The 27,710-nt window shown below is 43.0% G+C and overlaps 1 protein-coding gene across 5 annotated transcripts in view; it reads left to right on the top strand.

Annotated features, from left to right (window-relative positions):
* Window positions 1–5,737: 5,737 nt before the first annotated feature.
* LOC140079048 (ADP-ribosyl cyclase/cyclic ADP-ribose hydrolase 2-like) overlaps window positions 5,738–27,710 on the top strand; it is a 35,986-nt gene continuing 14,013 nt past the window's right edge. For 3 of the 5 annotated variants that reach the window (XM_072126059.1, XM_072126058.1, XM_072126055.1), the window contains exon 1: window positions 20,422–20,611. The gene's annotated coding sequence lies outside the window, so the exon portion shown is untranslated. Of the gene's footprint in view, window positions 5,870–20,421; window positions 20,612–27,037; window positions 27,165–27,710 lie in introns of those variants that run through there. The other 2 variants (XM_072126057.1, XM_072126056.1) reach the window with 2 other exon arrangements.

Here is a 27,710-nt window from a genome sequence, read left to right as displayed (position 1 = left end):
GCCTCCCGCGCGTGCGCGTTCCCCTCGGAGAGCAACCAGGGACGACGCGCATGCGCGCATTTGTGCTGTAATTGCTGTCGGCATTGTTGTTATGTCATGCAGGCTACTGATGCATGCTGGGAGTTGTAGTCCCACCAAACAATTCCTCCCTTACACAATCATGGGTCACTGTTCTTGATTTTTCTAACTGTGCACTTTTTTAATTTGAGTACAGGATCCCTGCAAGTAGTCTGGAAGTCTGGATGGCGGATATCATAGTCATTGGTCCATAGCCTCTTCTTGTAGGGCCACACGGCGACTCTAGTAGCCACACGTACCGTGGGTTAAAAGTCGCAATGTTGATATGTGAGGTCACAACTATTGCTCATAAATGGGGGTCACCTTCTATTCCAATGATTGTAGCGACCCTAAGAGGCGCAGCGCCATTCACTTTTATTAGGTGTGACTTACCCTAGCCTTCGTGTGTGTTCACACGGCTGATTTTGTCACCGATTTTCTGAAGGGGAAAATGTACGCCAAGAATATTGGGCATATTTAGGGGCGTAACAAGGAGAAGCAAGGTCCCATAGCAGACTTCTGAATGGGGCCCCCGCTCCCTCAGGAAATATACATATTTGTATACGCACATATTTGTACACTTATACACATTTATGTACTGATATATACAGTTATACACTTACACAGATCTGTCCCAGTAGCTGCTGACCACATGAGGGAGGTACACCGCCTGTCCTTCTGCTGTCTTCTCTCTCTCCCCTGACATTTCTTATCTGAGCTGCTGATTCATGCTGTGTACTGCGGAAGATGTGACCTATTATTTACATATTATGTTTATACACTCACCGGCCACTTTATTAGGTCCACCACGCTAGTAACGGGTTGGACCCCCTTTTGCCTTCAGAACTGCCTCAATTCTTCGTGGCATAGATTCAACAAGGTGCTGGAAGCTCCTCAGAGATTTTGGTCCATATTGACATGATGGCATCACACAGTTGCCGCAGATTTGTCGGCTGCACATCCATGATGCGAATCTCCCGTTCCACCACATCCCAAAGATGCTCTATTGTATTGAGATCTGGTGACTGTGGAGGCCATTTGAGTACAGTGAACTCATTGTCATGTTCAAGAAACCAGTCTGAGATGATTCCAGCTTTATGACATGGCGCATTATCCTGCTGAAAGTAGCCATCAGATGTTACAGGGTACATTGTGCTCATAAAGGGATGGACATGGTCAGCAACAATACTCAGGTAGGCTGTGGCGTTGCAACGATGCTCAATTGGTACCAAGGGGCCCAAAGAGTGCCAAGAAAATATTCCCCACACCATGACACCACCACCACCAGCCTGAACCGTTGATACAAGGCAGGATGGATCCATGCTTTCATATTGTTGACGCCAAATTCTGACCCTACCATCCGAATGTCGCAGCAGAAATCGAGACTCATCAGACCAGGCAACGTTTTTCCAATCTTCTACTGTGCAATTTCGATGAGCTTGTGCAAATTGTAGCCTCAGTTTCCTGTTCTTAGCTGAAAGGAGTGGCACCCGGTGTGGTCTTCTGCTGCTGTAGCCCATCTGCCTCAAAGTTCGACGTACTGTGCGTTCAGAGATGCTCTTCTGCCTACCTTGGTTGTAACGGGTGGCGATTTGAGTCACTGTTGCCTTTCTATCAGCTTGAACCAGTCTGCCCATTCTCCTCTGACCTCTGGCATTAACAAGGCATTTCCGCCCACAGAACTGCCGCTCACTGGATGTTTTTTCATTTTCGGACCATTCTCTGTAAACCCTAGAGATGGTTGTGCGTGAAAATCCCAGTAGATCAGCAGTTTCTGAAATACTTAGACCAGCCTTTCTGGCACCAACAACCATGCCACGTTCAAAGGCCTCAAATCACCTTTCTTCCCCATACTGATGCTCGGTTTGAACTGCAGGAGATTGTCTTGACCATGTCTACATGCCTAAATGCACTGAGTTTCCGCCATGTGATTGGCTGATTAGAAATTAAGTGTTAACGAGCAGTTGGACAGGTGTACCTAATAAAGGTACATAGTGTGTGAGGTCGGATGTCGGGGCCCAATGACATTGCAGCCCCCATAGCAGCTGCTATGTCTGCTACCCTTATAATGACATGAAATTTGGATGGAAATTTACACCCATGTCAAATTCCACAGTGCCAATGTACCCTTAGACTCCATTTCAATTAAATGCCTCCCACATTTAATACTGGAAAGATGATGGAACATCACGTTCGTGGTGGCATCTTCTGGGGAAAGGGGTTGCCAATTGACAAGTATATTCCCAGCCAGGTTTAAAAAACAGAAAACTTATACCTCCTCCAGCACTCCCATTCTCCATGTGGAGTTCACTTGCCTTATTATCACGGGCGCCTCTGCGATCCATGTCACGGATCACGGGCAAACCCGTACCCCTCTCTGTGGCGCTGCTCCCCCTGGCCCGCACTCACCTCTCCGCGCTCCTGCTCCCCTCCCGGCTAGGCCACACCTTCCTGCTACCTAGGGTGCGCGTGATGATTTAAAGGGCCAGCGCACCGCTTATTGCCGGTGGCACTTTTGGGTTTCCCATAAAGACCGTCGTCTCCCATCACTGCCCGACAGATCTTTGAGCTTATTAGCAATAAGAGAAAGCTTCCTATTCCTTGCTCCGTGTTCCTGTTTCCTATTCCCGTGCCGTTCCCTGTTTCTGCCCCGTGATCTCCTGTTCCTGACCCCGGACCCGAACTCTGACCGCTGTATCTCTGCCGCCAGCCCTGACAACCAGCCTGTCCCTTTACAAGACTGCCCGCTGAATCCATACCTCGATCTTGGCTGCCACCGCAGGCTAGTCGCATCTGTGGAACAACCTGGTGGTACCATACCGCAGGAAGACCATCCCGCTTTGCGGCGGGCTCTAGTGAAGACCAGGTGCCACTTAGATTCTGGTCCCAGGTGTCGGCTAGTACAATCTCCCGCGGTGGCCTGAACTCCTGTTTTATCAGGTGCTTGGCAGTGGTTGGGATTGCACCGCCAGCCTTTGTATATGCAACATCCTCACCAGGGGCCAACATTGTATGGGGAACAACTAAAGACTAGGAATGGAGTGAAGAGGGGGAGGTCATGTGACAGTAAGGCCGAATTCACACGTATGCGCCCCCCCCCCCCATGCGTAGCCGGGCGAGCTTATGTCCGCATTGCTGGAGAGCAGGAGGGGTGACTCCTCTTTATAGAGATGCACGACGCTCGGCCGTGCATACAATAAGACATGTTCTATCACTCTGTTTGGCCATTGCCCTCTATGGGGGACGTATGTACCCCCATACACTCGTGTGAATATGGCCTAAGGGTTCACCCTGGAGTATTTTCCGGTGTAGGTGACAGATCCCCTGCAGATGGTAAAAGGTAGACTTGAGGTGGTAGCGGATAACCAGGGATGCACACAGAAAGATGGAGATGCTGTAAACTCACGGTTACTTTACTAGGAAAACTTGATGAAACAGTCCGTCAGCAGCATGTAACATGCTGGTAGAACTCCTTTCTCTGAGGGAAAGCAGAGGTCTTGGGGTTATGAGCAGACTTCATGCTCAATACACCTTTGCTATGTATTTTTTGCTGGATACTTAATATATTGTAAAAGTTACGTTTTCAAAAGCTTATCAAGATAAACACATGTCACCAGCACCAGCCGACAGACTATAGGATGACTGAATCTACTGCGAACAATGGTATTCAGAATTTGCTTTTAAGGGAAAAATTGTATACAATCATGAACAAACATATATATTGACTAATTCCTTTGTATGTCTCGTTACTGTATACAAAACAACACAAAAGGGCATAAAAACGACAAAAAGGAAACAAACAAGACGGCCAGAATGGAATAGAGTATCATAGAGTAAATCAACCAAATTTGCCAGTTGTTTAGGTTTTTTTGTGCATACTGCTTGCACGTGTATTTATAACGTATCATATACATATCATATATCATATGCAACACATTTGTCTACTTTGCCCAATGCAACGCAAAATTTTGCACTGCGTCCCGCTGCACAGTCGGACTGTGCGCCACATCATTATCATGCTGTGTCCGATGGAAGTGTGTGACACGCTCTGTGTTAAAGGTGTATCAAAAAAAGGTTGGTGCACTCTGTCGGGGCAGATCCACGAAGATCGTGCAACACATTACATGAATCTGGCGCCCCCTGCGCACTACACAGGCAAACTGCCCCTATTACAGAGTGCTTTTTTCTTCGATAAATGAGGGCCAATGTGTGCAATAATCTTTTCGTAAAAAACGTTTTTCATTACTTTGTTGTGCATTTGCTATTTTTGCTGATGTTAGTACACCATAAATAGCATTTTCCAAATGATTAATACATTCAGATTCCTTAGAAGATATTGTGAAAGCTGAGAACCATTGGTTTTCTTTTATTTTTACTTTTAAAATACATTTACTGATAGACTGCCCTTACTCACTTGCTTGTTATGTCTGCTAAGGAGTGGAACAGCTTTTTTTATATCCTCGAACAGCAGAAACCTTCTGGAAAAAAGGTGTTTATGAAATTATGTAAATGAATCAGAGGTGCTTTGGACTTCCTCACTGGAGCGCCCACAGGTCATTTGCATAATTGTATAAACCCTGTTTTCAGAAGATTTCTGCCCTTCCAGGATATAATAAAGTGAATGAGTGCCAGCGTTTCCTTCAAAGCTGTTCTCCTGCTATCACCCCAGGCTCGGACTGCGTCTCCTGATCCCCTAGCTTGGCTGCCACCGCGGGCCTAGTCGCACCCATGGAACAACCTGATGGCACCCCGCCACAGCAAGACCATCCCGCTTTGCAGCAGGCTCTGGGGAAGACCAGGTGCCACTTAGACTCTGGTCCCGGGTGTCGGCTAGTACAATCATCTCCCGCGGTGGTCCACAGACTCCTCCTTACAGACTCTCCAGAGAGACCCCGATCTCGTGCGCCCTGACAGTCGTCCCAATGAACTGTGACAGTGCCCTAATGAGCCAGTGAGTCTCTGCAATCTACAATCAGTTAATTTGATGTTAGATTTCCTTTAAAGATGGCCTTTCAGGTCAATTTGAGAATTACCTGTGGTTTAGGGTCCCAAATTGACCTGTATGAGTTCTATCTGTCACTGTTAAAAAACAAACATTTATACTCACCTAGATGTGAGTCTGATGAGGTACATCACATCACATCTGAAGATCCTGGTGCCTGTGCTTCCTCTCACATTGCTTCAATAAAGCCAGGCTAATACCGCCGCTTCATTGTGCATGCACCATAACATGCATTTGCACATTGGACTTCCTGGTGCTTTCTTTGGCATCAGTCGGCATACATTTCATTATATTGTATGCTAATATCTGGCATAGTGTGTTTTTGTCACTTTTTAAAGGGTCTGTCCTGGTCTACCAGAAAGCACATCTGACCATGGTTACTGTGTGGTATTGCAGCTTGGTGTAGCTCCATTCATTTCTATACAGCTGAACTGCAATACTACCATAAACCACGCTCAGATGTGGTGCTGTTTTTGAAAGAAGCTGCCGTGTTTCTTAAACCCAAGACAAACCCTTTAATGCCATAAAACTGAAACAAAGCCCTTGATATTTGCCCCTGTTGACTCTGTTTAGAGAGAGCACATTGCTGATAGGTTTGGAGGTCATCCATTGGCCATTTTATGGCTGTTTCTTCCCTTTTTCTTTGCACCCGACAATGGGATCAAAGTGCAATGATAGTGGACGCAGACAGTAGCAGGAACCTAGTGAATATTAACCGCAAGGAGCTATCTGGAAAGGAGCCCGCTAAATAAGGAGTATAGTCGTCTGCTATCGGTCCTGTGGTCCGTCTGGAATCACAGACTCTACGAGGTAGGGATCGTCATTTCTGATCATCTATTCTGTATAGAAGACAGCGAGGTGTAATATTCCCATTCTGGATATCAGGCACGGCTCACATTTACACCTCAGCTTGGATGTCAGATAAGACTTAGGGACAAAACTAGAGGGAGATGAATAAGCAGAATGTGTTCAATAATGTATGACGGGGATGAGCTTGACACAATTAAACACTTGTTTACACTAAAACGCTTGCGATCTGGTAAGAGAACTACGTGTTTTGCCTGTAAACAATGGAAAATTTGTGGTGCTAGTTCTTGAAATTTATTTGATTGGGCCAAGCCTTTCTGGTTTTGAATTACATTTTCTTAGATTATATATTTAAAGGGTTCTGGTAAACATTAAAGGGAGGTTACTATTTGCTGTACCTCCTTTTATGTTCCCAAACTCCCTACTACTCCGGTGTCATGCCTCCGTTTCCTCCATACAAGATGTACTCCTGCGCATTCACTTTGTGATACATACACATGGTTCATCTCTGGACCTGCATCGCTATATACAACAACCTCTTTGGCTGTCAAAGATGGCAGTAAGTATGGCCCAGTGCAAACCCGCACATATGCAGTACAAACTAAATCGGACAGTGAGCGGAAGGCCCTTGCGGATTTCCATGGAGGATAGTGTAGTGCCCTATAATGTTCATTAGCATAAATAATAATTTTTAATAATAACATTTTTACCAAAGTGAAAAAAAAAAATTGTATGGATGGCATGAACATTCTTACCAACAATGGGGCTCATTTACTAAGGGTCCGAATCGCGCCGATTTGCCCCAGGATTTTGGAGCACGTGATCGGATTTTGGTGCATCAGCGCCGGCTTTCACGTGACAGAAATTGGAATGATGGGCCGTCGGAAAACCCGAGGGATTCGGAAAAACCACAGAATTCAAAAAAGAATTTATGTTGCAAGATCAGCACTCACATGCACTCCGGCGGACCTCGGCGCAGCAGCGACACCTGGTGGATATCGGGCGCAGGGACCTTAGTGAATCCTCGTCGGAGTTCCATAACTCAGACATGGTAGTAGGCTCCCTTTAATATTAATCATCAATTCTTATGAGATAAGAGGGGTTGTCCAGAGATTGAAAAACATGGCTGACTTCTTTCCAAAATAGCGTCACACTTGACCATGGTAAATGTGTGGTAATGCAACTTAGCTCCATTCATCTCTATACAGCTGAGATACAATAGCAGCACACACCACGGTCAGGTGTGGTGCTGTTTTTGGTAGATGAAGAATACGTGTTTTTGAACATCCAGACAACCCATTTAAGTATCTCCGATATGATATTTCATAGACACATTAAAAGATTGCGTCCAATATAGCAATTTAATGATGCCAAGGAGGGGAACTTTGTTAGATACCTGTCTGCCATTGGAACAGGGTGTCAGATGATACATGTAGACTGGATACTCCTGGATACATTTCACAGTGAGTAGCAGGAAGCGGGTGTAGACATGATGTGGCGCCTGCCGTGAGGCCAGGGGTGCAGCTGGTGTTTTCTGTCAACATTGTTAACCACTGTTCAGTCGACAATCCGTAATTTGTTTGAGTGCTCCTCTATCACCCTGTGTAATCTGAGCATCAATGACTGAGATATTAAATCATGGACACTCCTGGTTTTCCGGTGGTGGGGCAACAGGGAAGTGCGATTCGCACCATCTTAGAAGACTCTATAACTCCTATGGAACCATTGGAGAGAGACAATAAGTATCTGACACTTCTATACTGCACAACTAAGTGATTGCTACATGGAAGGATTGAGTCATCACAAGGAAAATTCTCATCATGTTGGAAAACTTGCTTGTGCAATATCTCCTAAACACCCATTAGGTCAAAAATATCTTTCTCAAGCAGAGGAGATTGTTGGCCAGTTATTAGACTGGGGCAGGGGAGTGTAAGCATTCATCATTGTGTTGGATCAGCAAAAGCAGTGTTTATTCAGTAGGTGTGAGAAGATAACAGGCACCGAATATACAAAGGTGGTAACAGCTAGCATGAAAGACCAGTGATTGTAGTGTTATAGTCTCTTACTTTACCCCTTGTTAATATCAGTAACTACAAGGAGCATAGCATAGAGCACTAAAGTCTACATGAGGAACCAGAACTGACATAGACTCATATCAAAAGATTGTACCATCAAAGCAAACTCTATGGTGTCCTCTGACCACAGGACATCAGAGGAAATGTCATCCAGTGGGCCATGGAGGCCACGTGGTATGTATGGCAATTAGTTGATGTTTCCAGGCACTTCCTTAACGCTTGGGATTCAGGGGGGCACAGGAAGTCAGAGTTGTCCACAAAAAACCCAACTATGGCACAACACTTGCCCAAAACCCTGCACTTCCCCCAGTAAAACAAGGCAATGTTAGCATGGTACTCTGCCACCCACATTCATTACATATAAGCCCGTTCAGTAACAGTTTTTATCGGGCCCGAAGTCAATCCAGGTAGAGTTTATATAACTGAGACACAGGCGTGGAAATTCATGGATAAAGAACAAACCAAGTTAAATATATATTTGTAATTGCCTACACACAGGAGAATATATGTACAGTTGACAGAGTACAAGTTACAAGTGGAATACAACAAGCAATCAAGTAAAATTGAATTACTGTGTGCAGCACCATTGGGGAGGGATTCTTCCTGATTTTTATTGTTGCAGCCAGTACTCCCCACAGAAAAAATACAATAGCCAAGGGTCTCATGTGCTTTTAAGGGTTGTATAAATACCTACACCCATCCCTTGGCTACTGCAGTAACCCCACCTTCCTGGACCAGATCCATAACCTCGAATGAGGTTCTTAATCGGAGGTCATAGGACTACAGTTTCAGCAGATCTGTAATGCTTGGGATCTAGGGGGCAAAGGAAGTGAGACAGAGTCGTCCACAAAACCCCAACTATGGCACAACACTTGCCCAAAACCTGCACTTCCCCCAGTAAAACAAGACCCTGTTGGCACGGTACTCTGCCACCAACATTCATTACATATAAGCCTGATCCGTAATAGTTTTTATCGGGCCAGAAGTCAATCCAGGTAGAGTTTATATAACTGAGACACAGGCGTGGGGATTCATGGATAAAGTACAAACCAAGTTAAATATATCTATTTGTAATTGCCTAAATGGCACACTAGACAATACAATACACACAGGAGAATATATGTACAGTTGACAGAGTACAAGTTACAAGTGGAATACAACAAGCAATCAAGTAAAATTGAATTACTGTGTGCAGCACCATTGGGGAGAGATTCTTCCTGATTTTTATTGTTGCAGCCAGTACTCCCCACAGAAAAAATACAATGGCCAGGGGGCTCAAGTGCTTTTAAGGGTTGTGTAAATACCTACACCCATCCCTAGGCTAGGGCAGTAACCCCACCTTCCTTGACCTCGGATGAGGTTCTTAATCGGAGGTCATAGGAGTACAGTTTCAGCAGATCCGTCCGGTTCTAGGAGCCCGTCCGGTTTTACAACTAGCTAGTAACCATTACATAGCATTATGGTGTGGCTACAGTGAATCAATACCTTGTATACAGTTAGTATGGCTTCTGTTTTTTTTTAGCTATTTCTTTTTCATTTTAATTTGGACTGAAAATCTGCAACAAACCCATGTCAAATGCCAGATATTGGGATCTGTCCATTTTCCACTGACCTCAGGTTTTTATTTTAGGCTGTATGTATACTATTTGTTACAGCTCCTTAGGTCAGTTCACATAGCAGTATTTTGTATCTGTATGTGTAACCCAAATTCAGATACATATCCTATGCACATACATGTAAGATGCACACATCTCTCCATTCTTGTTTCCTTCTCTACAGAATACACACCTGAATAGAGGTGGACAGATATTATGTAATGTTTTTGAGGCGAGGATACATCGCTTCTTCTGCCAACCTCTTGACTACACACAACATATCAGTTTTCTTAAGTAAGCTCGAAGGATCCTCAGATTACAAGCTGCAGCTTTGTCAGTGATTTGTAGACGCTCCTCGATGCAATTACATTTTTATACCTTAATTCCGCTTCATGATCAATTGTAATGTGCATAAAATCATTTTATCCAGATGAACACAGCTGAGCAGGAACTAACATGTCAATGATAGAAAATCCTCCCTGAGTCTCGGAACAAGAGCACGTCTGTTGTGATCATCCACGTAGTTGTTAGAAAGATGAAGACTATTTTTTTGTCATAGCTCTTACATTGCTCGGGCATGGTTTTGCATAAAAGCCCCTTCTATGATATCCCAAGTGTAGCTTCACAACAAATAATAGGATTACCGGCATTCCTGGGGATTAACCTCGGCTGAACTGCTGCCTCTTCCGACATTTGTTGTCTTTGCCGGTAAAGTACATGATTTCATTAGCGAAACCGACAATGTTTATTATGTTTAATCATCATTTCCGATAATAAAGTTGGGATGAGCGTCGTAAACCTTAACAAAATGAATTCTACAATGACTTGTCAAGATATTATGAGAACGCCTAGGGGTTTCGCTGGTTACAGTGCCAGACTGAAGAGCGTACAGAAAGGGTGGGTGTCACATTCTTCAGGATGTGGGTGTCACTTGTTCCTGGAGTAGGGCCTATGGAGCAGGCGTGTAACTTAACAGGACACTTGGTATTTTCTATAACTAAATCATCTCATAGTGATTAGAATGCCACATTATTAGTTTAGATCTCACTACTAACGATGTGAGATATTAAAAATTTTAAACTGTGCCCTTAGGAAAACGTAAAGATGTTTTAAAACAGGAAGTATCTTTAAATCCACCCTCCATAATCGGAGGGTTAAGTCAAAAACCAAGTCTCCTTGGATATGCAATGAAAGACCAATGAACAGGGTGTAAATTGGAGGGAATATATCAAAAATGCATTCCTAACAAGATGTTTTTTTGCAGGACTGTCCCACTTAGACCTTTAAGGGGCATGGTTTATCCTACTATTCCCCAAATTGGTAATTTATGGGAGGAATTATGAGCATTACCTCAAAAATGATTGTTTAGAGAAGTCCTGTTACTGTCCTGCCATGACCTTTCTCTTCAATGCAGTTACCACCCAACAAACACTTCCCTTCTTTCTTCTCCTTGACCTTCTCTACATACAATAAAGAACTGCAAACCAAATACAAAAGAGACAGGATGAACCATAAGCTGGAGCACAGCCTTACAAAAGATATTGGGATATTTGAGAAAGGAGGCCATGCCTAATGTGACTCTCCACTTCCTGGTGTCATTCACCATTTTGGATGAAGAAAGGATGAGGTTTGAAGGAAAACCTTTGTCCCATTTACTATACAAATTGATTAAAACTGAAAGTATTTAGAGGGAATATCTTTTTCTACAAGAAGATGGTTAACCAGGGTCATGGTCATGTCCCCGGACTTTAACTCCCAAGCTCTGTAGGGTTCAAAGATGATGGAGAGTACTAGGACATTGACTCTAAAGTTCCTTCATTGTTGACTCTAGACTTCCCAGTGTCGTTCACCTTTCTGGAAGAAGAAATAATGAACTTTGGAGGAAAGCTCTTGTCCCATTTACTGTACAAATTGATTCAAACTGAAGGTATTTAGAGGGAATAGCTTTTTGTAAAAGAAGAAGGTTGACCAGGGTCATGGTGACGACACCCAACTTTGACTCTCGTGCAATGTAAGATTCATAGGTGATGGAGAATACTAGGATATTGGGGCTTTGCACCGCTTTGTGCCGCACTTTAGTGGCTAAAGCGGCTGGCACAGGTATTTAAGAAGTGTCTGCGCTGCGATTGAGTCGCACACAACCCTTTTGTGGTGCAGCTGTGCTGGCTTCCATGCGACACAAATAAGGGGTCGTGCCGTTGGACAGTCAAACTGATTCGGAGTGTGCGCCATATTTAACTTTCATGTGCACCATAAAAAAGATGGTGAACTCTGTCGGACCAGTGCTGGACAGAGACACATTCGTGATTTCAGGCGCACGATCTTAGTGAATCACCACACACAGCATTATAGACGGACAATGCACTTTCAGTGAACTCGAGTGACGTAAGCAGGGCCAGATTAAGGGTCCCAGCGGTATGGAGCACCTCATTTAGGATGGGGCCCCCCCCAGCTCGGCAGCCAATGCGGGGCCCCCTCCCACAACAACATAAGTAAAAAAGGTACCACATAGTTATACTGTTAAAAAGCTCTAGAGATATTAGAAACCAAAAAATACTCCTGCCATACTATTATAAAATAATGATACCACAATACTGTTACCAATTAAAACTACCATAAGACCAATATTCCAAACAATAGCGCTACAATTTATAAATGATCCCTCCAAAATGCAGCACACAGCATCACCACAACATAAAGATAATACCAACATCCTGATAATGAAGACAAGCCTCTACACACAGACCAGAATTACCAATAATTTACCAAGTATGTACTCCATTTACTGATGATCTTTACCGCCATATTGTTATTATACAAACCCCAACCAGCACAGGACAATATCACTAACGACACCTCTGTACCAGGCCCATATAATAACATTACATCATGATTATCACCACTACATAATGACTGGATAATACTGCAATACTTTATGATAACCTACACACACAGACCAGTATGTACCAGCATATAGTAACCGTATAGTAGTAGATACCAGTCCTGCACAGAGGCCGCAGTGTAATATAATGACTTACCTATTGACGTCCCTCATGATGTCTCTTCCCTCCTGTCTGATCTTTCAGGAGACTTCTTCCATCCATGACTCTATCTCTGCAGGTTTATAAAACAAACATGGTTGACATCATCCTATGTACTCCTCACACCTGACGGTCACACCACAACTGACAACTTTGTGCCCCCACATATATCATATATACCCCTCACACCACAACTGACCACACTGTGCCCCCACATATATCATATATACCCCTCACACCACAACTGATCACAATGTACCCCACATATATCATATATACCCCTCACACCACAACTGACAACACTGTGCCCCCATATATATCATATACACCCCTGACACCACAACTGTCCACACTGTACCCCACATAAATCATATATACCCCTCACACCACAACTGCCCACACTGTGCCCCCACATATATCATATATATACCCCTCATACCACAACTGTCCACACTGTACCCCCACATATATCATATATACCCCTCACACCATAACTGACCACACTGTGCCCTCATATATCATATATACCCCTCACACCACAACTGATCACAATGTACCCCACATATATCATATATACCCCTCACACCACAACTGCCCACACTGTGCCCCCACATATATCATATATACCCCTCACACCACAACTGACCACACTGTGCCCCCACATATATCATATATACCCCTCAAATCACAACTGAGCACACTGTGCCCCCACATATATCATATATACCCCTCACACCACAACTGACCACACTGTGCCCTCATATATCATATATACCCCTCACACCACAACTGACCACACTGTGCGCTCACATATATCATATATACCCCTCACACCACAACTGACCACACTGTACCCCACATATACCATATATACCCCTCACACCACAACTGACCACACTGTACCCCTACATATATCATATATACCCCTCACACCACAACTGATCACAATGTACCCCACATATATCATATATACCCCTCACACCACAACTGCCCACACTGTGCCCCCACATATATCATATATACCCATCACACCACAACTGACCACACTGTGCCCCAACATATATCATATATACCCCTCACACCACAACTGACCACACTGTGCCCTCATATATCATATATACCCCTCACACCACAACTGATCACAATGTACCCCACATATATCATATATACCCCTCACACCACAACTGCCCACACTGTGCCCCCCACATATATCATATATACCCCTCACACCACAACTGCCCACACTGTGCCCCAACATATATCATATATACCCCTCACACAACTGACCACATTGTGCCCCCACATATATCATATATACCCCACACACCAAAACTGACCACACTGTACCCCCACATATATCATATATACCCCTCACACCACAACTGCCCACACTGTGCCCCCACATATATCATATATATACCCCTCATACCACAACTGTCCACACTGTACCCCCACATATATCATATATACCCCTCACACCACAACTGACCACACTGTGCCCTCATATATCATATATACCCCTCACACCACAACTGATCACAATGTACCCCACATATATCATATATACCCCTCACACCACAACTGCCCACACTGTGCCCCCACATATATCATATATACCCCTCACACCACAACTGACCACACTGTGCCCCCACATATATCATATATACCCCTCAAATCACAACTGAGCACACTGTGCCCCCACATATATCATATATACCCCTCACACCACAACTGACCACACTGTGCCCTCATATATCATATATACCCCTCACACCACAACTGACCACACTGTACCCCACATATACCATATATACCCCTCACACCACAACTGACCACACTGTACCCCTACATATATCATATATACCCCTCACACCACAACTGATCACAATGTACCCCACATATATCATATATACCCCTCACACCACAACTGCCCACACTGTGCCCCCACATATATCATATATACCCATCACACCACAACTGACCACACTGTGCCCCAACATATATCATATATACCCCTCACACCACAACTAACCACACTGTGCCCTCATATATCATATATACCCCTCACACCACAACTGATCACAATGTACCCCACATATATCATATATACCCCTCACACCACAACTGCCCACACTGTGCCCCCCACATATATCATATATACCCCTCACACCACAACTGCCCACACTGTGCCCCAACATATATCATATATACCCCTCACACAACTGACCACATTGTGCCCCCACATATATCATATATACCCCACACACCAAAACTGACCACACTGTACCCCCACATATATCATATATACCCCTCACACCACAACTGCCCACACTGTGCACCCACATATATCATATATACCCCTCACACCACAACTGACCACACTGTGCCCCAACATATATCATATATATCCCTCACATCACAACTGACCACATTGTGCACCCACATATATCATATATACCCCTCACACCACAACTGCCCACACTGTGCCCCCACATATATCATATATACCCCTCACACCACAACTGACTGCACTGTGCCCCCACATATATCATATATACCCCCAACATATATCATATATACCCCTCACACCACGACTGACCACACTGTACCCCCCACATATATCAAATATACCCCTCACACAAGTGATCACACTGTACCCCCCACATATATCATATATACCCCTCACACCACAACTGTCCACACTGTGCCCCCACATATATCATATATACCCCTCACACCACAACTGTCCACACTGTGCACCTATAATGCTACACAAAGAGTTCCCCATAGAGCTTCATTAGGTAGGTCTCTCACTTAGAAACAGCTCCATGCCGTAATGGTACAGCGTGGAGAGTTAAGAATTTAATATACCAGAATGACTGTTGGAATACTAATAATACATTATTTGATATGCTGCCCCCACACAATTAACCGGTTAAGGACCCTTTCCGGTATTTTTCATTTCCATTTTCCACTCCCCACCTTCAAAAATGTATAACTTTTTTTATTTTTACACGTAAACAGCTGTGTGACGGCTTGTTTTCTGCGTAACAAATTGCACTTCATGGTGATGGTATTTAATATTCCATGCCATGTACTCGGAAGCGGGAAAAAAATTCCAAATGCAGTGAAAATGGTGAAAACACGCATTTGTGCCGTATTCTTGTGGGCTTGGAAATTACAGCTGTGGGTGGTGTCATTTTTTGCGACATTTGATAATATTTTCAATTATATCATTTTTAGGACTGTGCGACCTTTTGATCACTTTTTATAGATTTTTTAAAATGTTTTTCAAAATGGAAAAAAGTGACATTTTCAATTTTGGGCACTATTTTCCGTTACGGGTTAAGCGCAGTGAAAAACCGTTAATATATTTTGATAGATCGGGCATTTTCTATATGTATATGATTTTTACTGTTTATATTTATATCAGTTCTAGGGAAAGCGGGGTGATTCGAATTTTTAGGGATTTTTGTTATAATTTTTTTAAAACTTTTTTTATTTTTACTATTTTTCAGACTCCCTAGGGTACTTTAACCCTAGGTTGTCTGATCGATCCTATCATATACTACCATAGGTGGGGATTTTCCTCCTCATTCATTACAATGTGCTATCAGCACATTGCAATGAAGGGGTTAAAACGAAACAGCCTCTTCATTCTTCGGAAGACCCGAGGCTGGCGACGGATCGCCGCTCCTCGATGGCGTCACGGGGAGCGACGATCCTAGGCATGGGCGCCGCCATCTTTTTGAAGCTGCTGGTTGCTTTGCCGGCAGCGATCACTGTGAAAACACCCACGATTGGTGTTAGCACAGATTGCGGGTGTTACTGGGAAGGGTGATGTCAGACGTGGCGCTTTGTCTGCGCTTGCAAACGCAGACAAAGCCGTGCCCTCCAGGGGCGGCCTGCGGCCCAATCGCATCTGCGTTTCTATTAAATTAACGCAAACCACCGGCGACTCATTCCCGATCGCATAGAAACGCCAATGCGATTGGTCCGCAGGCCGCCCCGGGGGGCACGGCTTTGTCTGCGTTTGCAAGCGCAGACAAAGCGCTACGTCTGACATCACCCTAAGTCTTTGCTGCAATATGCAGCAAAGACTTACCGGCTATGGAGAGGGTTCAGCCCGTAAGCCCTCTCCATGCAGTGGGACCAAGTTAATTATTTCATATGCTTCCCCCCCACAATGAATTATATACCCCTCACACCACAACTGACCACTTTGTGCCCCCACATATATCATATATACCCCCTCACACCACAACTGACCACTTTGTGCCCCCACAAATATCATATATACCCCCCACACAACTGACCACACTGTCCCCCACATATATCATATATATTTTATTATATCCTCCCCCACAATAAATTATATAATATGCTGCCCCCCACAATGAATTATATTACATCCCCCCCCCACAATGAATTATATTACATTCCCCCCCACAATGAATTATATTACACCCCCCCCCACAATGAATTATATATCCCCCCCACAATGAATTATATGATATACTCCCCCACAATGAATTATATAATATCCCCCCCACAATGAATTATATAATATGCTGCCCCCCACAATAAATTACTTCATGTTCTGCCCACCGATCCCCTCTCTCCACCAATGAATGATTTTATACAATAAGCCCCCACCATGTTTTTACTGCTGTTTGATGAAAAAAAAAAAAAAACCTCATACTCACCTCTGGCTCCCGCGCCTTCTTTCTTCGTCCTGCGTCCGGACAGGAAAGGGTGCGCAGCCGCGTGATGACGTCATCGCGCGGCCGCGCATCCTAGTGCATGGAGCGATGTGCGCCGGGGTGGTTTTCCGGCCACATCGCTCCAGTATTAGTGCTCGAGCGGCCGTTTCCGGCCGCACCGAGCACTATACAGTGACGGACAGGAGCTTCCTGTCCTGACGGACGGAGGCCCCTGCCCGACTGCCGAGGCGAGGTTCGGGGCCTGTCGGTGGGCCCAGCTGGATACTAAGCATTAGCGCTATTGGAGCGCCAGCCCGGGGCCCCTAACCTATAAATCCCGATCCGGGGACCCGGCGCTAGCGCTCCAATAGCGCCAATGATGATACGGCTCTGGACGTAAGTAAACGTGCCCCATTGACTCTAGACATACATGATCCACTGTAATGATTAAATCCACCTGTCTGATACTATCTTATACTGTCCTCATCATGGAAAATGCCATAACCAAGAAAAAAATTGACTAAGGGCATGGTCATGTCACCCAACTTTAACCCCCATGCGCTGAAGGGTTTATAGACGATGGAGAATGCGCTACAGATCCTTAATCGCTGACTCTAGACTTCCCTGTGACATTCACTATTCTAGACGAAGAAAGGATGAGCTTTGAAAGAAAGCCCTTGTCCCATTTACTATACATAATGATTCTAGGATGCTCTGTAATTTTTTATTTGGTAGCTAAGGGTCTTCAGGGGAAATAGTTTTTTTTACAAGAAGAAGGTTAACCAAGGTCATGGTGATGACACCCAACTTTGACTCTTTTGCACTGTAGGGTTTAAAGCTGATGGAGAATACTAGGACATTGGGGCACATTTACTAAGGGTTCATGGACTGCATTTCCATCGGGTTTCCCGACTATTTCCGCTTTGCGATGCAAAAACAGGGGTCTTTGGCGCACGCAATCAGATTTTGGCGCAATCGCACCAGCTGACCTCAGCGGAAAAGCGACACATGCAGGGAAATCGGCCGCACAATCTTAGTGAATCACTCCGAACTTCATCCTTGTCGGACTACGCAACTCAAGGATCACTACAGGACCGGGTAAGTAAATGTGCCCAATTGTCTCTAGACCTATATGATCCACTATAATAATTAAATCCACCTGTCTGATATTGTCCACATCGTGCCTTTAAAAATGCCATAACCCTACTGAACTATGGACTCTACAAGACCTTGTAAGATACAAGGTGGAGCCTCTAGAAATAAAATTGTTCTTCCAGCACATTTTGAAGTAGAGATTGAGAATTGATGATTTGAAGGCCAGGTTAAAGATTTTGCACCCCCTGCGATGTTCCTCAAACCAGTCCTGTAAAGATTTTTCATTTCGTTGGGACATGATCCTTCTGAATAGGTTGCTGTTTTTAGGGAACTCCTCTGCCATGAAACCATGACGAACTACGTATTAGATGGTTGGAATTTACAATGCTGAGCTATTGGGTTAGTATCAACATTTGATATTTTCTATAAGCAATGAATTTCTGCTTATGGGTCCTACCATGGATCATTTTCCCACTGTTTTTCTGTTTTGTTATTCCTTTGCCACGAAGATGATATCTAGGTAGATGGTATACATGAAGTAACCTCTACATTACTTGTCCCAGCATAGCATTACAATACCTCTGCTGGCTTGCCCTGTACCTATAGCATATTTCTGCATCAGGTAACAATAATTCCTGCTCCTAGCCATCCACATGTAACACTATACAACCAATCATCCACATTACTGCAACTTCTTACAGGTGAAGTAAGTTATTTATCTTGTAACTATGAAAACTGATTCTTAATGATTGATCTGGAACCTTATCCAAATGGAAATATACAATATGACAACTGACATGATAAAAAGTTCCTATAACAGATGAACTCTTTGACCGTTGATATGTGGACTTTTTGCCTCAAGCTATATACCAACAATACTATATAGCGTTTGCTAATGACAACTAGTTTGTGAATGCACTCAAAATACATATATAGAAAACTTGTATATTTATGGCAAACATCATTATTAAAATGTATCTATGGAGCAGTATCTATTCCATGGTGTTGTACATTTGATTGAGGGTTCACGCTCACTGCATTAATATCACAATCTATTAGGGGGGGGGGGGTAGATGGAGACACAAGGGAGAATACCAGTGCAGTTATTGCTTGTTGTAGGTGATCCTAAACAGATGGGTTTTCAGGTTACATTTGATGGTTTGGAAGGTGGAGGACACATTTTGGTATAAAATTCCAGAGAACTGGGGAAGCACTGGAGAAGTCCTAGAAATGTTTGTTAGAAGAACAAAGCATGTTTTTTTCTTTTTTCTAAATTTTAAAGGGAGCCTTGTTCTTCAAGACTATATTTCATCATCCTTAGGGTTATTAAGCTGATAGTGGTGATGAGGAATATACCTCTGTGATCTTAGTTATCATGTTACAAAAATCATCTCAGTTTGCAAATCTGTACCTTGATGCTGCCTGAACAACCCCATCATCCACCAGCACCACCCACTTCGTTCTAGAGTAGATCTGCCTTATTCTCTTTTCGTAAATCTGTAACCTAATAACGGGCATGGCCATGGCTCTGCGGCAGGCCCGGGCATACACTATGGAGAAGCCAGGTGGGTCTAGTAGACTAGACTTCGATAGAAGATAACTTCTCTACAGAAGTTGTCTCTTGGTGCTATGAGGCTATGAGGCTGCTGTAAAGCATATCACTAAATGCTGTCAAAAGAGAAGAGGAGGAGCTCAGGCAAGATGGCTGTAATTATGTAAGATAAAATACAATCCAAAACCAGCCTAAAATAAAATAGTACTCAATCTTCTGTTCCCCTGGCAATGCAGCACTGACTTGATTCGATGGCAGTCACAGCTTATTACCACACTAGTCACCTGCAGTCATGAGGTCAGTAGTATGGCACTTCATTGTATTTTTTTATTTGCACCCTTTTAGGGGTGTAGAAAATGCTTCCCTGGTGCACAGCAGACTAGTAAGGTGAATACATTGACATGCTCCCATGTAACAAGGGTGGAGAATCTTTCGTCAGTAGAATCCAAATCTAAATGGGAGGGTAAATAGCTAAAGTGAATATGACATCAGGAAGTCCACGCATGTCTGAACTAGCAGATGGCAGAAACGATGATCACCCGGCGCAGCCACCATGGATGATGTGACTGCCAAAGAAACGCAGATGCCAGCTAAACAGCAGAAGTAGGATCATTCAAGTGACGCTGTTGTATGCTGATTATAGAGGAGGTTACTAATAACTAGGGGTTATTAACATTACAGAAGGTGAGTGTGGCACTTAATATGTCAGAAGGTGACACTTCCTGGACTGAACAGGGCATAGCTCCTCCTCAGTGGATTGTCATTCTCATATATGGATGGGGAAACATATATTTATATCGAGGGCCTGAAATATTCAAACTATACCATATGGAAGACTTAGAATAGAGTAGGTGTGGAGTGGCTCGTGGTTTGGAAAACTAGATAACAATAGTTTAGAATAAAATCTGATATCCCCAGGAAATCCAGAATATACTACAAGTCAAGGTAAAGGAATGTAATTGTTAAATAAAAAGGGTTATAAAAGGGAAGAAGGGAGGTAAAAGAAAAGACAACAAAGGATTGACTGTATAGGATGTTATTGGGGAGATACATCAATACTGTCTTAGCTGAGAACTTCTTCCTTAACCAACAGTCCTTATCAGGGCTGGATAACAGGAGGGCTCCAGGGGCACGTGTCCTAGGGCCCCTACCACTTTACTCACAAGGGGGTCCTCACCATAAATGTTTGCTCTGTGAGTGGAGGAAAGAGAATTCTCAGGGAAACGGTAGTGCGTGGAACTGGCATGGCGACTAGGGCTAGTAGTCAGTACTACTGCCACTTTGCCAGCTATGTCGGCAGCTAGGATAACATATAAGGGGGAGAAAGTTTAGAATATTAATGATTATTTAGAATAGTAATGTGTACCAGTGTTTGGGTGACATTCAGTGGTCCACACCAGATTTTATGCCCAGGGTCCTCCACCTACCTTAATCCGGCACTGGTTCTTATTGTACCCTGCCTAGCTTCTCATATAGGGTTGTTAGTGATATATTTCTCTACAGTGGCCATTTTGGACCAAGCAAACCAAACAGATGCCATTTTGGAGATCAAGCGGACATTTTAGTTTTAGCCGGGGTGATATTGAGCTGTGTACAGACATGTCAGGATTCAGACTTCATTTTTGTGTAAAATTGTTTACAAATTACTGAGTCATCATTATAGCTCTTATCTTTTCAGTTTCTCTGCGTGAGGGCCTTGTTGTGACTTATACTGAGCTAACACAAGGGCGATTAGTACAAAAATGTTGTCTCCCTGGAGACGGTGCCCTGTGTGAGAAATAATATGTAAAGTTCACCTACATGTTTTGGGAAAGTGAATTTATGGGGATATATTCTTTATGGCCAATAGCATTGCAGTATTCTATCACCTTTTCACGCCCCCTTGAGCTGATGATGTTATGTGTTTGATATATGCTGCTGTGCACTAATAAACAGGGTAGTTTCTGCATTTTCTAAGAGACTGGTGTGTCTTACTTTGTGCTCTTGTCCCGGTACCGGGAGCCATGAAAGGGTTAATATGAAAGTCACCTTGCAGCTGAAGTAAGGGTGATTTAAGCCCTAGATAAAAATCTCTATCAAATGTAAACACTGAGGGATCAGTTTGATAATGCCCTGCACATTGTAAGTTTAGTGGCAGAGGGGGTCTATGCCTGCTGCATTACCACCATTACCACGCTACAGTTTCCTTAGTGTCTATTTATGTCAGGATTGGTGGTCCCACTGTACCGCGGCAAGCAGGGCCGGTTCTAGACATAGGGGGGCCCTGGGAAAACAAAAAGTGGGGACCCAAAATAAAACTATTTTATGACTAGTAACAGTCAGTAAGAGGCTCCCTTTAGTGTGGTAAAATAAACTAATATGGGAGAATTTTATAGGAGATAGATAGATGATAGGGAGATTGATGGTCAGCACGGTGACTCAGTGGTTAAAACTACAGCCTGGCAGCACTGGTCAACATCTGCAAAGAGTTTGTATGTTCTCTCCGTGTTTGCGTGGGTTTCCTCTGTTTCCTCCGATTTCTTCCCACACTCCAAAAAATGACTGGTAGGTTGAATAGATTGTGAGCCCCATTGGAGACAGGGACTGATGTGACAAGCTCTGTGCAGCGCTGTGTAATCTGTGTGCACTATATAAATAAAGGAATTATTATTATGATAGAAGATAAATATGAAATATGAAGAGAAATAGAAGATTGATTAATAAATAGAGAAAAAGTGAGATACATAAAAGGTCAGATTATATGAGATAGATAACTAGACACATAGATATGTAGACAGCAGATGGATGATAAGCATCTTCACCCGGGAATTCAACCTAGGGGTATTAACCCTTTCACCCCCGGCATTTCTGGATATTTTGACGCATTATTGACCAGAGAAATTTTTATAATTTTGACGTTTAAAAATAAAATCGCAAAAAAAATTAAAAGAAAGACCCAACAAATCACATAATTTCTGAAAGCAGACACTTGCCCCATTTTCAAAATTGCATTAAAGAGTTTATAGACATAGGCGCCTTCATGCAATTTTGATTCACACTGAAACATTTTATAAAAAATACATAAAATTTGACTTTGATGGCAGGAAATATTTACCTGCACGTCTCCTAAATGTAATAGATGGACACGTGTAGAGTTCACAAATGCCTCATATTGATATGTTCAAATGAATAAATCCACATAATATCACTAAAATTGTAATAACTAGATAACTGATTTTCAGCTAGACATTTTAAGACAGTCACAACCTGCAAAATATAGCAATAAAACAAATTAAAAAGTAAAGGCACACGTAAAAACCGATATAACTTTGAATGCAGACAACCAGGTGATGCATTTGGCAATTAACATTTAAAATATGTACAAATCCAGAATACTACTATTTTTTGCTGAGAATTGCACTGAGCATCACACAGATGTATCATTGTATGCTCCTTACACAATGGTAACCCAAATAATAACTACATATCCATAACCCAAGCTAATGAAATAACAAAAGTCACGTTTAGATGTGCGACAATGTATTAGCTGCACAATAACACAACCCTCCGTGAACCCTCATGAAATAAAAAATGAATATTAGTTGATATTATAGGTTATCACAATATAATAACATATATAGTGAATATTTCCATCATCTGGGAGGTGCAGCAGCTCCTATGTGCAGCAAATTCTCCCTGTAGCTGAGAATCAGGAGGAGGGGGGGTACATTTCAGGGGGCTGTATCTATGGCTCTATGACACATAGAACCTCATTTCTTTTTTCCTATGAAAGAAGAGAGTCTCCTCTTTTATATGAATATAAAGTTTTTCTAAGTCTCAGGAAAATGGAGATATTAACTGTTAAACTGCCGTCAGGAGTAATTTTTATATATTAAAATGGAACCTGATATTCTCACTTTAAACCTGAATATCTCTGGATCCATGGCACCTAGAAACACAATTCAAGATTCATTTGAAAGAAGAGATTCTTCCCTTTCAGGGGGCCTGGGCAATTGCCCACTTTGCCTACCCATAGCGCCGGCCCTGGCCGCAAGCGATGACACCTGGGAGCAGAGTCTAAATGGCACGTGGTGTCCACCAGAGCCCCCATCAGGTTGGACTTTCTGTGGCGGGATACCATCAGGTCACTCCGCTTGCGCGACTTGCTTGCGGTAGTGGCCAATGCGAGGTTCAGAGACAGCAGGCAGAGTCAGAGTTAAGGTCCGGCAGGAGGTCAGGACAGGCGGCACGGGATCGGAGTTGGAAACGTAGCACACAGTCAAGGCAGCCGGGAGAGAATCGAGGTCAGAAGACGAAGCAGAGGTCACAACAGATAAATCATAAGAGTGTTAATAACAATGATTTCTCGAAGGAAACTGAGCACAAAGATAGGAAGAGGCAAGCAATATAGCAGGATAGTGGCCGGTCAATGCCAATTAGTGGAGCACTGGCCCTTTAACCCCATACCGCAATAAGACGTACCCTTACGTCTTGTTGCACATGGGGGAGTATGAAGAGGGCTCAGCGTCTTCATACTTACGGGATGTTTGCTTCACATTGAAGCAAACGCTTGTCACTAACAACTAGCACCGATCGCAGGTGTTAACCCTTTGATCGCTCCTGGCAAAGCTGCCGGTGGCATTAACCAGCCAGCGGCGCATGAGTGCTCCATCTTGGCTCCGACCGCCTCTCCCCGTGGCGTCATCGGCGAGCGGCGATCCATTGCCATGACTGCCTCAGGTCACACAAAGATCCGGGGCTATCTATTACAATGTGCGATTTGCACATTATAATAGATGGCGTGTAAAATCCCCATATACTGCTATACTGTAGTATGACAGTATATGGTACGATCAATCAGACAACCTAGGGTTAAAGTACCCTAAGGAGTCTGAAAAATAGTAAAAAACTAAAATAAAAAAAGTTAAAGTGAAAAAAATATATTTATATATAAAAAACCCTAAAAATTCAAATCACCCCCATTTCTCAAAAGTCAAATAAATATAAATAAACAGTAAAAATCATAAACACATTAGGTATCGCTATGTTCGAAAATGCCCGATCTATCAAAATATAATAACTGTTTTTCACTGTGTTTAACTCCGTAACGGAAAATAGTGCCCAAATGGCTTTTTTGCCATTTTGAAAAACATAAAAATTCTATAAAAAGTGATCAAAAGGTCACACAGTCCTAAAAATAGAAGCATTAAAAATGTCATCAAAAGTTGCAAAAAAAAGACACCACCCACAGCTCTGTACACCAAAGTATGAAAAAGTTATTACCGTGCAAGAAGACGGCAAAATGAAGAATTTTTTTGTGTACAGGAGGTTTTAATTTTTGGAAATGTATGAAAACATTATAAAACCTATACAAATTTGGTATCTCCTTAATTGTACTGATCCAATAAACGAAGTAGACATTTCATTTGGGCTGCACAGTGAAAGCTGTAAAATCCAAGCACACAAGAAATGGCGCAAATGTGTTTTTTCATCATTTTCACTGCATTCAGAATTTTTTTCCCGCTTCCCAGTATACGGCATAGAATATTAAATACCGGCGCTATGAAGTATAAGTTGTTATGTAGAAAACAAACCCATACACAGCTCTCTACATGGAAAAATACAAAAGTTTTATGATAACATTTGAGTGCAATTTATATTTTTCAATCTGTGTCTCTAGGTTTTTTTTTATAATCCATAACACCTATATTTTTCAATATTTCTGGTAAAAATCAACGAAAGTTTGTATCCGCACTAGTACACATATACCTACTCTATGTAACCTGCATTTCCTCAGTCTTTGCAGTGCACACTTGGGGAGGTCTATTTGTAGCGCAATGTAATTCTAGCACACTATGCCAACACCGGAGTGGAGTGTTTTTGCAGTAAAAATTGGGACAACCCACAGAGTTGTAGTTGATGAAACAACCACAGTCACAGCATAACATCTGTGGGATAAATGGTCTTCAAAAGTAAAAAAGTCGTGTGTCACAAGTATGAGGTCCAGTTGCAATTGAGTTATAAAAATGCATATAAGGCCAAAAAAGCAGTAAAAAAGAGTACAAACCGTATATACTCAAGTATAAACCGAGGCACCTAATTCTACCACAAAAAACTGGGAAAACCGATTGTCTATAAGCCTAGGATGAGAAACGCATTGGTCACAGCCTTCCCCCAGTATATAGCCAGCCCCTAGCCCCAGTATATAGCCAGTCATCCCCATACAATATAGCCAGCCAGTCTTCAGTATATAGCAAGCCCTCAGTATATAGTCAGCCAGTCCCCAATATATGGCCAGCTAGTCTGCCCCCCTAGTATATAGCCAGTCCCAGAAAGCCCAGTACATCAAAAAAAGAAAGTCAATACTCACCTTTCCAAAGTGCAACCACTCGCCCCGCAGGTCCTGCAACGTTGTGGCGCACAGGCTCTGAAGTCAGCCGCTGCTGCTGGACGTAAAAAGAGAAAGGTGATTATCGACTTTCTTCTTTTTTTTACTCAAGTATAAACCGACTTTGGGGTTTTCAGCACATTTTTTGTATTTTAAAATACAAAGTCAGTGGTGGAGAACAGTGGTGTAACCAAGAGAGACAGGGCCCCCTAGCAGGCTACTGCATGGGGCCCCCGTTCCCACTTAAAAAATATCCATATTAGTATACTCACACATGCGAGTTACAATCACATATAAATACACTCATATGCATATACACACACATACAGTGCCATATGCAACATACTCACATACAGTGTAAACAGACACTGTATACACATCACAGATAATGCATATATACATCACAGTATATGTTATATACATATCATGCTGGACATGTGCAGTACAATATAGATATAATGGTGCACATCCTCCATTCTTTATTGTGTCAGGTCGGATGACGGGGCCCCCTGACACCCCCTGCTATGGCTGCTACCACTGTAGTTACGCCCCTGGTGGAGAAGAGATAAGCCCCTTCTATCTACTACATCATCCGTGAATTTGGGGCAGTACCAATATAAAGATGATACATTAATGAACATGAAGTTTGTATGTACCAGCCTGTCACAATAATGTTCACAGCTTCTCAGATACTTGTATAATATGCTAATAGGATTATTGTCTATGGCTTGGTTTTCGCATAAATGCAGTGAAATCCCTTTATGGTGCAAAAGCTTTCATGGTGTGTACTGTGCATATTGTAAATTCAAGAAGGAGGTCAGTTAGATCATCTTGACTGATGTCAAACAAGATGAACATCGGTGTTCACATGTGAGTTGGTGGCACTTTTTGGCTTTTCTATAATTCTATCTATATTCCATAATATTTTTGGGTAGGATTCACTGATATCTGTTGTTCAGAAGCCATAAACAGATCCTAAAGAAAATTGTACAGTAATGTGTGTATAAGCCATGTAGTACCTGCATTCAGCCTCTAGATGTCACTGTGTATACATATACTAGATGTACATTCAGCAAAGCATAAGACATAGGAATGACACTCACTGGCCAATAAAAGTTACTATAAACTGCCGCAGGTTATAGCCGAGATCTACACCAGGTGAGACCCACAAGTACCTTGCAAGAATCACTAGGAGCACGAAAGGTCTTAGTAATTCTGGCATGTCGCCAATGATTAAGATTGGATCACTACTCATACTACTACTACTAATTCTTTATTTATATAGTGCACACGGATTACACAGCGATGCACAGAGCTTGTCACATCAGTCCCTGTCCCCAATGGGACTCACAATCTAATCAACCTACCAGTATGATTGGAGTGTGGGAGGAAACCAGAGGAAACCCACGCAAGAGA

Source organism: Engystomops pustulosus, chromosome 1 (genome assembly GCF_040894005.1).
Source record: "Engystomops pustulosus chromosome 1, aEngPut4.maternal, whole genome shotgun sequence".
NCBI classification, from domain to species: Eukaryota; Metazoa; Chordata; class Amphibia; order Anura; family Leptodactylidae; genus Engystomops; species Engystomops pustulosus.
This window is presented reverse-complemented; position numbering and strand designations above follow the sequence as displayed.